The following is a 12,504-nucleotide window of genomic DNA, read 5'->3' as shown; positions in this document are numbered from 1 at the left end:
TTAGAGATGATAGAGAGTTATAGTATATATACAGGAGATGGATGAGAGATAAATACAGTATAAGAGAAATAGAAGATTGATTGAAAAATAGATAGAGAAAAAGCAAGATATATAAATAGTCAGATTATATGAGATAGATAGCTAGACAGATAGATATATAGACAGGAGATAGATGAGAAGCATCTTCACCCAGGAATTCAACCAAGGGCTATAAACCGTTTCACCGCCAGGCATTTCTGGATATTTTGTCGCGTTATCGACCAGAGCAATTTTTACAATTTTGACGTTTTAAAAATAAAATTTTGCCCCATTTTCAAAATTGCATTAAAGAGTTTATAGACACAGGCTCCTTCATGCAAATTTGATTCAAACTGAAACATTTTATAAAAAATACTTAAAATTTGAACTTTAATGGCAAAAAATGTGCTCCAAACAGAAAATATTGACCTTCACATTTCCTAAATGTAATAGACGGACATGTGTAGACCTCACAAATGTCCCATATTGATATGTAAATATAAATAAATCCACATAATATCCCTTATATGTAATAACTAGATATCTGCTTTTCAGCTACAAATTTTAAGACAGTCACAACCTGCAAAATATAGCAATAAAACAGAATAAAAAGTAAAGGCGACATAAAACCTATAGCATTTTGAAATCCAACAACCAGGCGATGCATTTGGCAATTAACATTCAAAATTTCTTCTAAAATATGTACAAATCCAGATACTTATATAAAGAAAATATACTTTCCTAAAACAGTAAGATGTGAGGGGATCATACAGACCCCACATGTGGATATTCACCAAAATATGCAGCAAAGAGAACGTTATACCCACAGGGGACACCACAGATCTATCATTATATGCTCCTTGCACAATGGTCACCCAAATAATAACTATATATCCATAAACCCCTCTTATGACATAATAAAAGTCACTTTTACATGTTGCCGAGGTATTATCTGCACCATAACAGAACCCTCCGCGCTTCATAAGAATCTGAGTGAGAACCTTATAACATAGGTGTAAGTAATGTAGGATGGTGGGAAATAATAACTTTATTCCATCTGTGTGTTTTTGGTGTTATATATAACTTTATGGACATGTTCTGGGTTGCAGTGTTAATATATAATAGCGACATTAGGGGAAGAGGATCGGATGTTCATCGTGACAGTCAATTTTTGCAAAAAAAACTGTCACCAAATAAAAAGCAATAAGAGAGAAAGTTTGTTCTCAGATAGTTCTGCATATAGAAGGTTTAAAAACATAAATATTAGTTGATTTTATTCCTTCTCAAAATGTAGTAACATATAAGGTGAATATTTCCATTATCTGTGAGGTGCAGCAGCTCCTGTGTGCAGCAAATTCTCCCTGTAGCCTGATGGCTGAGAATCTGGAGGGGGGGGGGGGGGGTCACACTTCAGGGGGCTGTATCTCTGGTTCTGTGACACATAGAACCTCACTTCTTTTTTCCTATGAAAGAAGATAGTCTCCTCTTTTAAATGTGTTTCTAAGTGTCAGGAAAACAGAGATATTAACTGTTTAACTGCTGTTGGCAGTGATTTTTATGTATAAAAATGCCACCTGATATTCTCACTTTAAACCTGAATATCTCTGGATCCATGGCACCTAGAAACAAAATTCAAGATTCATTTGCAATTGCCCACTTTGCCTACCCATAGCGCCGGCCCTGGGTCTACACTACATCCACCACAGGTCATGTTCTTTGACATGTTTGTTATAAACAAACATTAAAGTTTTGCTGGATACCGCTTTACTTCTGGATCTTAATTGCCAAGAAAACAAAAGGAACAAAAGAAAGAAAGGGTTGAAAATACATAATTTATGGTTCATAATTCTAAATTTCTCCAAGTAAATTCTTAAAGTACTAACCAATGAAAATATCACTTTAGTTCCCTTGTACTACAAGATATTGCTGTTGTAAGTTTCTCCACTATGCTACTCCAAGTAAACAACCGCCAATTAATTAAAAACTGAATCAGGAGTTAGATTATTAATGAGTAATTAAATAGAGATTAAAGATCTATTAACCTGAAGTTCTGTCATGGAGATTTAGCTGTCAGAAGATGCAGGGGCTGGCTGTTCTGAAGGAGCTGATGAATTCAGACTCATGGGAGGCTGTCAGAATGATGAAACAAGCAGAAAGCAGGCTAATAGATTTATCTATTTCTACCTGGCAGATTATAATAGGATATGGAGTCATCCTGCTGATCTGTGGATTTCTGCAGAAAGCACGCTGTACAAAGAATGTCATTAAGCTAGACGAGGAGAATTCTCAACTGCAAATTTAGACAAGGAGAGTAGTTGACAGAAGTGCATCTAACTTGGTTGCTACGAGCAATATGCTCTGTGCCCCTATTACTGTGCAAATTGCTTCAGGCACCTATATAACTTCATTTTAACAGAAGGAAACTGTGTATCTCAGGATGATTAAATTTGCATTCAATGGTTTTGCTTGCTTCCATGCCATGGTAAGATACTAAAATGAGTAAGTAAGTAAATAAAATAGCACTGATACAATACAAGACACTTGACTTCCATATGACAAACTATTGTTTTCTTTTATTTGTAGTCTGTTATTGGCTAGATTTAGTTTAGTTGTGTTTTTTATGTGTTGGTTCAATGCCTATTAGTGCACACAACAACATATGAGAAATACCTTTAAATAATGTATACCACAAGAGAAGCTCAAGGCATATGTCTTAAATGTATGGATAGGACCTAAGTCATCCAGCATCCATTTAACCTTCATTGGGCCAGTACTCCATGGAATTCCTTTTTATTTAGCTGTAAAAGTGATAAAGAATAAACTTTAGAATATATTGTGGTATAGTTAACATAGAAGCCAAAGGCACATGGAATGTGGAAGCCGAAGGGCCATGAATAAGCTTTCATCAAATGTATACATTGGAATGTTTAATTTGAGTTCTATTAGATAGTCATATGGAATTATTATTGATTTGGAAATTCCTGGAGGGGGCACTGTTCCTTGCTAAGGCAACTTGGGGTCTGAGTTGCCCCCAGCAGTATACAGCTTGCCCCCAGTAGTATACAGCCTGCCCCCAGTAGTATACAGCTTGCCTCCAGTAGTATGCAGCCTGCCCCCAGTAGTATACAGTTTGCCCCCAGTATTATACAGTTTGCCCCCAGTAGTATACAGCCTGCCCCAAGTAGTATACAGCTTGCCCCCAGCATTAAAAAAAAAAACTTATATACTCACCCTCCGGTGGCCCCGATGTGATGCGCTGCTGCTGACGTCATACTAGGTGCCGCCTGGGGGAAGAACATGGCGGCGCCCAGCAGAAGAAAGATGACGGGCGCAGAAGCCTGAAGACGAGCCGCGCAGACATCGGGGGAGCAGCGCTGCACACTGGGGCCATCGGAGGGGGAGTATATAAGTTTATTATTTTTTAAGTATTTTTTAAGTATTTTAGTGACTTTATTGACTCGTGTATAAGCCGAGGGGACGTTTTTCAGCACATTTTTTGTGCTGAAAAACTCGGCTTATACACGAGTATATATGGTACTTTATATCTCATGTTTAATACACCCATTTTTCCAATTTTTGGATTAAATGGTGTGAAGGAAACCGCGACGTTCCGGACCCCTGAAGAGTACGCAAGGTCACTCAGTTATCCTTTTACAGACACTCCCGGAACGCACGGGTTCTGAGAGGCACAGGAAGTGATTTAAAGTTGTCCACACAACTTCCGGATATGGCACAACCCTAAATCAAATCCCTGAATGGCTATAAGATCCCTCTCACTAGCCGCAGTGAGACAGAATATTATCAGCCTTATGCTGCCACCAGTTCTCCTTTAATATAAGCCCGGTCCGTAATGGGATTATATAGGGTGAGGAACCAACCCGGTAGCATGTATATAAGCAAGAAACCCGGACGTAAGATTCGTGATCGAGATAAAAGAGCAACACAGATTATATTTTATATTTAATTGCCTTAAGGGCACACTAGACAATACAGTACACACAATAGATATATACAGTAAACAGAGTACAAATTACACGGGTAGCACTACAAGTCTAAGCAGTTTGGTTTTATTCTAGGTGCACAAAATCCACCAATGGAGATGCCGGGGATTGAACCAGGGGCCTCACACATGCGAAGCATGCGCTCTACCACTGAGCTACATCCCCACACACAGTCTAAGCAGTTTGGTTAGTTAGTTCCCTTTGTGTGTGGCCTAATGGGGATGGATAGTCCACACTTTTAGATCCTCCCTCCCTGATTGATGTTAGTTTCCCCCAGGACAAAGACCCCGGCCCCTTCAATGGTGCCCGATTATATCAGGTGTGGACACACCTCTGTCCACCCTAAGGTGGGGTCAATGATCACTCCTACCTGATATTACATCCAGAGCCCTGTGAATATACTTGTAGAGTGTGTGATGTTTAACCCCTTAATGACCGCCGTATCGGCTTTTTACATAAGGATATTATATTATATTTTTACTGCGGTCATTAAGGGTACTTCTTCTGATGCGTACGCCTTTCTACGGCGGCGCGTCAGAAGAAGATTTCGGGACACCGGGTCTCGCTGGTGCCGGTGTCGGGATGTGATCTTACAGCCCAGACCCGGCACTAACACCTGGGATCGGAAAAACTTTGATCCCGGGTGATAAACCCCTTACACGCCGCGGTCAAGCATGACCACGGCGCGTAAGCGTGTCCCGCGTGGATTGGACCCCCCGGTGTGCTTACTGGGGGATCTGATCCCTCCTGCCGCAGCCTCGGGTTCCGACGGGTGACCCTGGGCTTCCGGATCCTCTACCCTTCCTGGCAGGACCCGGCTGTAAGTAACTGAGCATGTGCAGCATTCTCAGTTACTTACACTATACACTGCAATACAAGTGTATTGCAGTGTCAAGGCTTGAAAAAGCGATCGTACAATCGCTTGTTCAAGCCAAGAAGTAGAAAATGTAAAAAAAAAAAAATGAAATCATTTTATTATAGAATTAAATAAATAAATAAAATAAAAGTCCCACAATCTCACCAGTTACACATGTAATGCAAATAAAGTATATAAAACACAAAAAAACGTACATATTTGGTATCACCACGTCCGTATCAATCTGTACAATAAATCTAAATCAATCTTGAACCCGCTCGGTGAACGATGTAAAAAAAAAAAAACTCGAAAAACTTCCCGTAATGTACAATTTTTCATCAAACACCATCACAAAAAATGTTTTAAAAAGTGATCAGAAAAGTTACGTTCCCTAATATGATACGACTGAAAAGAACAACTCTTTTTGCAAAAAATAAGCCCTCAACAAGGTCTGACAACAGAAAAATACAGAAGTTATGGCCCTAAAAAGTTGTCAATAGTAAAAACAATGCGATATTCTCCAATATTGGTTTTGCTCAGGAAAATTGAGCAAAAATAAGAAAAACTATATAAATGAGGTATCACCGCAATCGTAGTGAACCAGAGAATAAAGATGAGCGGGGTAAAAAAAAATGCCAAAACCCGAAATAAAAATTGATGATTTTGTTTGTGTCCCCCTTGAAATAGTTAATAAAATCTCATGAATAAGCTATAGACCCCCAAAATGAATTATCTATACATTGTATCTCATCCCATAAAAAATAAGCCCTCATATGTTTGCATTACCAAAAAAAATAAAAATTTATAGGTTGTACAATGTGACAATACAAATCTGCTGTGAATGGCGCCTCCATTCATTCTATACTCCCGTACAGAAGTTTACCACCACATATCGGGTATCAGTACACTTGGGAGGAATTGGGCATCAAATGTTGCAGTGCGTTTCATCATTTAATTTATTCTGAAAATGTCAGTTTTGGCCTAAATGAATGTATTTTCCAAAAAAATTCCATAGTTTCTAAATCGCAGGTCCATATTGTTTTAACCCATGTGAAACACTTAAAGGGTTAATGGACTTAATAGAAGTTGTTTTACATATGTTGAGGGGTGAACTTTCTATAGTGGGGTAATTTATGTGGTTTTACTATTATTTAGGCCTTTCAAAGTCTCTTGAAAGCTGAGTTGTCCCTCAAAATGTGAGTTCTGGCAATTTTCATGAAAATGAAAAAAATCGCACCTAAAGTTCTGCGCCTCATAACATCCTAGAAAAATGAGCGGATGCATAAAATATCATCTCAACATAAAGCAGACATTCCGTAAATGTTAATTATCAAACTTTTTGGGTAGTTTTACTTCCTGTCTGGAAAGCAGAACATTTCAAACTTGGAAAATGAAGAATTTTTACAAACTTTTTCCAAATTTTCACTTTTTTTCAGAACGAATCGCAAAACTTATCACATAAATTTTATAACTAACATGAAGTACAATTAATCACGAGAAAACATTCTCAAAATCACCCGGATATGTTAAAGCGTTCAGAAGTTATAACCAATTATCGTGAGACATGTCAGATTTGAAAAATCGAGTCTGGTCATTGAGCTGAAAACTAGTGTCGGTGATAAGGGGTTAAGGATAATAGTTCCTTATTGGTGGTATTATGGTGGTTGTTGAGGTATTGGTTTCTGTATGTGTTTAGTTGGTTGGTTGGTTATGGCAATAATTGGAAGTGTGATATTGGTTGTTAGGATGGCTGTGATGTTGCTTCTTGTGATTAAAGGGGTTGTGTCACCATTGCACATTGCTGTAATTGGGTCCAATGCATTGTGACAAGTACTTTCACCATTTACACTTATTACAAAATCTGCAGGCTTACTGAGATAACTCCTTTTGTTCTGGTTGCTGGCGCCCCCCGGTGGTAGCTGTGTCCCGTCCTGAGGTACAGCTGATCTGGCCGAGTCTGCGCACAGGGAGTCAGTCAGCTGTTCTCCACTACAAATCACTCCACGGGCTCACAGCTCCTCTGCACACTGAGAGATCACCTGACACACTGCAGCCAATAGGAGGTGAGAGAGGAGGAGGGGCAGAGATTGTGCTGTGATGGCCACTGCTCACCAGCTACACAGGAGCCTACAGCAGCAGATACAAGGTAACTGCAGCCAGACATGTCTGCTCAGAGGAGTCCTCCCCTAACATGGATCATAGCAATGTATCAGCCCTTTCCTCCCTCCACCATTAGTCAGGTCACACAGGAGGCTGCAGAGATAACACATTAATAGGCTGATGCAGTCCTCCTCCTGTACTCTCCACCATTCACTCTCCCTCCATGTTACCCTGCTGTCCTGCAAAGGGGCCCCTGTCCCTGACTAGCACTATCTATCTATCACATATCTATCACATATCCATTTATCTATCTCATATCTATCTATCTCCTATCTATCACATATCTATCACATATCCATCTATCTATCTATCACATATCTATCTATCACATATCTATCTATCTCCTATCTATCTATCTCATATCTATCACATATCTATCTATCTATCACATATCTATCTATCACATATCTATCTATCTCCTATCTATCTATCACATATCTATCTATCTCCTATCTATCTAGCTCATATCTATCTATCTATCTATCTATCTATCTATCTATCTCCTATCTATCTATCTCATATCTATCACATATCTATCACATATCCATCTATCTATCTATCACATATCTATCTCTCTATCTATCTATCTATCTATCTCCTATCTATCTATCTATCTATCTATCTATCTATCTCTCTATCTATCTATCTATCTCATATCTATCTATCTATCTATCTATCACATATCTATCTATCTATCACATATCTATCTATCTCCTATCTATCTATCTATCTATCTATCTATCTATCTATCTATCTATCTATCACATATCTATCACATATCTATCACATATCTATCACATATCTATCTATCACATATCTATCACATATCTATCTATCTATCTATCTATCCATCTATCCATCTATCACATATCTATCTATCTATCTATCTATCTATCTATCTATCTATCCATCTATCACATATCTATCTATCACATATCTATCTATCTATCACATGTCTATCTATCACATATCTATCTATCTATCTATCTATCCATCTATCACATATCTATCTATCACATATCTATCTATCTATCACATGTCTATCTATCACATATCTATCTATCTAGTGATTTGGTTGCATTTCCTTACAAAATACACAGAAAGAGATTCAATCAACATGCAAAAATACAAAAGTTTATTAGTAAAAGTTATAAAAACAACTATTGCACCTAATTTTGTACAATCAATGCATACAAGAAGAGCAAAACAATGTATTCTCACAGCATCATGGTCGGTCAGGCGGACAGTAAAGTGTAAATATGTCGGAGGTCTAGAAAAATGCAGGGACGGCAAACTCCATGCGTATCCTCACTTCAAAGTGACTTCCTCAGGGGTAAGTGGCACTTTGGAGTGACGATACACGTGGGGTTTGCCTCCCCTGCAACCACCTAGACTTCCGCCATGCATGTCAGCCTGACCGACCATGATGCTGTGAGAATACATAGTACATGTGTACTATGTGCAGTGTCCTGTGTAGTGTGCAGGGGGCGCCAGATTCAGGATTTCTGGCGCACGTTCTTCATGAATCTGGTGCCCCCTGCACTGCTTTGACAGACTGCACCAACTTTTTTTGGTGCACTTTTAACATGGGGCGTATGACACATTTCAATTGGACTTCTATTGGATCAGTAAATGCAGGGACTATTTGAGCACAGCAGGTGGAAGGAGACTCTGAAGGCTGAGCGCTCTGTAGCACTGAGGTGTGGAATAACTGCTGCTGTCAGTGCTGTGCATGTGCCTGGCCCCTCCCACATCTGCTTCTGTGTGGAACAGAGTAGAGGCTGAACAAGCATCATAATAACAAATAGAAAGGAATCTTTACTTCCAGGTAACCATTACAAATAGATTTTTGAAATATTTTAACCTCTTTGACAGCTTTTTGTAGTCAATTGTTTCGTGGCATAACCCCTTTAAGGACATAATATTTGTGATGATTGAATGAGTTGTAAATGTTTGGTTACTGTTGTGATATGATGGCATGTGGTGTGTCTTGAGTGTATTTTTTATGTATTGAGATTTCTGTTCTCGAAAATTGAGGGGACAAAGAGTATTGTAGAAATCAATATTTATTACATTTATTTAGTAAGTCTTATCTACTACTCTTACTTTGTTGCCATTATACAATACATAATTATTTATGTTCTATTTTTACTCCTAGTGTTGGAGTTTTGTTGTATTGTAGTAGAGTGGGGTAAGAGGTAGTGCCACTTGTTTAAGCAATTTTAGTAATGTCTTCCTTTGCATCTTCTTAGTTATTTATTTTATACATCCAGAAATTTCTATTGTTTGTGTTTTTGCATTCACGGTCCTCAATACAGAGCAGAGCAGCTCAATTAGATAATAATAATTAAATATCTACATCTTCTTTATCCCTATTACTGTTTTAAAGCAGCAGCGGCATCAGAACACAAGCAAGAAGCTTTAGAAAAAGATATGAGATAAAGGAGTATTCAGGAGTTGCACATATGGACTTAGCTTGCACAGAAGCATTTGTTTCGATATCTATGCAAACTGTTAAGAAAATGGCAATGGTTAAAATGAGCCCTTATCCTTATCAAACCACAACACTCTTTTATATTGTTATAAAATATGTATTGCACCCATGATAACTTAACTTATTATACTTTCATGCCCCATTCCTTCTCTTTGCCACTGCAGAGAGTTGCATGTGGTTTCTACAACTTAGTCTGCTTTTTGGCTGTCATGGTCTTTCGTCTCCCATCCTGGGGATTGGAAACATTGTATGTGTTTTACGGAGAAACAAAAAATGCAAAACAAGTCTGGCTTCAAGCAAAATATAACTCCTTAATGTGCATAAAAATATAGTAATGAACATGTCAACGGCACTTCTTCTGTGATGGAACTGGAGGACTTAAATAGAAGTAGAGATTTTCAGCGTTAACATATTTAGAATGTGCATGAATAATGAATGTCAGAGCTATGGAAGAAAATGAAGTCTGCAATTTGAATGTTCACTTCCTTTTATTTTACTGAACAGATTAATTTGACATAAAATTAAGTCTTCTGCATTAACCTTACCCACCAATGAATGAGAAAGGGTTAAGCGAGTGCTATACATTCCTTGTTTATTAAGTGTTATTTGTGAATTATATTCTCAAATGTATCCAAATGACACCAATACAGTTACAATTTCATTATTTAATTAGTGTTTACTGACCCAAGTAAAAGCCATGGTACTTAATTTTACCATCAAAAACTAGGAAAATCTACTGTCTGGAGTATAAGCCTGGGGTGGAAAATGCATTTGTCAAATTCTTCTCAGTTTATAGCCAACAAGCGTGCAGTATTATATAGCCAGTCATCCCCCTGTAGTATATAGCCAGCCAGCCATCTGTAGTATAGAGCCAGCCCCCTGTAGTATATAGCCAATCAACCTTCTTTAGTATATAGCCAACCAGCCTCTTATATTATATAACCAGCAAACCTCCTGTAGTATATAGCCAGCCCCCTGTAGTATATAACCAGCCAGCCCCATGTAGTATGTAGCCAGCCAGCCCCCTTTAATATATAGCCTGCCAGCCCCCTGTAGTATAAAACCAACCAGCCACCTGTAGTATATAACCAGCCAGCCCCCTGTAGTATATAGCCAGGCCCCTGTAGTATATATAGTCAGCCAGGCCTCTGTAGTATATAGCCAGCCCCCTCTAGTATATTATCAGCCAGCCCCCTTTAGTATACAGCCAGCTCGCCCCCTTTAGTATATTGCCAGCCAGTCCTGGGTAGTATATAGCCTGCCAACCCCTAGTGTGCGCAGCACATTAAAAAATAAACTGAGTACTCACCATTCTTCACGTGCATCGGCACTAGCTCCAGGTCAGCGACAGGTCCGTGCGCACGTCCTCACAATGTGTGTGGGGCCGTGTGCAGTTTTTGTTGCTGACCTGGAGCCGGCGCACAAGCATAGAGAAGAGGAGATGCCCAGGGCAATGGGATGGTGAGTACTCAGTTTGTTGTACAACAGTGTGGTGTTTGCTGTGTGCTCAGGTTCGGCATGTTGCTGATCGGGTTGACGGATTACTGGGAGGGGCTGGTGAGGAACCAGTGGTCATGGTCCATGGTAGATATTTACTGGGGGGCAGAAACCCGCAGGTCCTTCAAAGGTAGCAGGTTTTTGTGGACAACAAAAGACAATTACCTTTTGCAACTAGTCCTGGAGTCAACAAGAGGGAGGCACTGCTGGACCTTATCCTAACCAACAGACCTGACAGGGTATCAAAATTACAGGTTGGGGGGAACGTGGGTAATAGTGATCATAAAATCATTGATTTTGTATTACACATTACTAAGAGTGGGGGGGCAACCAACACTCTGAACTTAGGAGGTCAAATTTCAAGCAACTAAGGGAAGACTTTATAGGCATAAACAGGACTGGCAGGACTGGCAAATGTGGTGCCAATATGCAATAAAGGATCGATAATCAATCCTGGAAACTACAGATGTGTGAGTCTAATTTCTGTGGTGCGAAAAATATTTGAGGGGTTTGTTAGAGATGCTATTCTGGGGAATCTCACTGTACATAACCTTATAACCCAGGGTCAGTATGGGTTTATGAGAGATCGGTCTTGTCAGACTAATCTGATTGGTTTCTACGAGAAGGTAAGTTCAAGACTGGATCTGGGGGATGCTGTGGATGTTGTATATCTGGACTTTTCAAAGGCATTTGACACTGTGCCGCATAAAAGGTTGGTACATAAAATGAGACTGCTGGGACTAGGGAAAAATCTGTGTATTTGGGTTAGTAATTGGCTTAGTGATAGAAAACAGAGGGTCGTCTTTAATGGCACATTCTCAGATTGGGTTGACGTTACCAGTGAAGTGCCACAGGGGTCAGTATTGGGACCACTTCTTTTTAATATTTTTAGTAATGACCTTGTAGCGGGTTTACACAGTCAAGTTTCAATATTTGCAGATGATACTAAGCTGTGTAAAGTAATAAATATTGAGGTTGATAGTTTAGCATTAAACAGGGATTTATGGAAGCTTGAGGAGTGGGCAGAGAAATGGTTGATGAGGTTTAATGTAGATAAATGTAAAGTTATGCACTTGGGCCGTGGAAACAAAAAGTATAATTATGTTCTAAACAGTCAATTACTTGGTAAAACTGGAGCTGAAAAGGACTTGGGGGTATTGGTGCATGGTAAACTTAATTTTAGTGACCAGAGCCAGGCGGCTCCTGCTAAAGCAAATAAAATCATGGGATGTATCAAGAGAGGAATTGATTCTCATGATAAAGACATAGTTTTGCTCTTAGATAAATCCTTGGTCAGACCACACATGGAATATCGTGTACAGTTTTGAGCACCGGTGTATAAAAAGGACATAGTAGAACTGGAACGGGTGCAGAGGAGAGCAACCAGGATTATTAGGGGAATGGGGGAACTAGAATACACTGACAGATTACAAAATTTGGGATTATTCAGTTTAGAAAAAAGATGACTGAGAGGAGAC

General features: G+C 39.1%; 1 non-coding gene across 1 annotated transcript; it reads right to left on the bottom strand.

The window, feature by feature from the left end:
• Positions 1–4,112: 4,112 nt before the first annotated feature.
• TRNAA-CGC (transfer RNA alanine (anticodon CGC)) lies at positions 4,113–4,184 on the bottom strand. The gene has a single exon. It is a non-coding gene; the product is annotated as a tRNA-Ala (tRNA).
• Positions 4,185–12,504: the final 8,320 nt, after the last annotated feature.

Source organism: Engystomops pustulosus, chromosome 11 (assembly GCF_040894005.1).
Source record: "Engystomops pustulosus chromosome 11, aEngPut4.maternal, whole genome shotgun sequence".
Taxonomy (NCBI): Eukaryota; Metazoa; Chordata; class Amphibia; order Anura; family Leptodactylidae; genus Engystomops; species Engystomops pustulosus.
The sequence above is the reverse complement of the archived record's forward strand: the minus strand, read 5'-3'. Positions and strand labels throughout refer to the sequence as shown.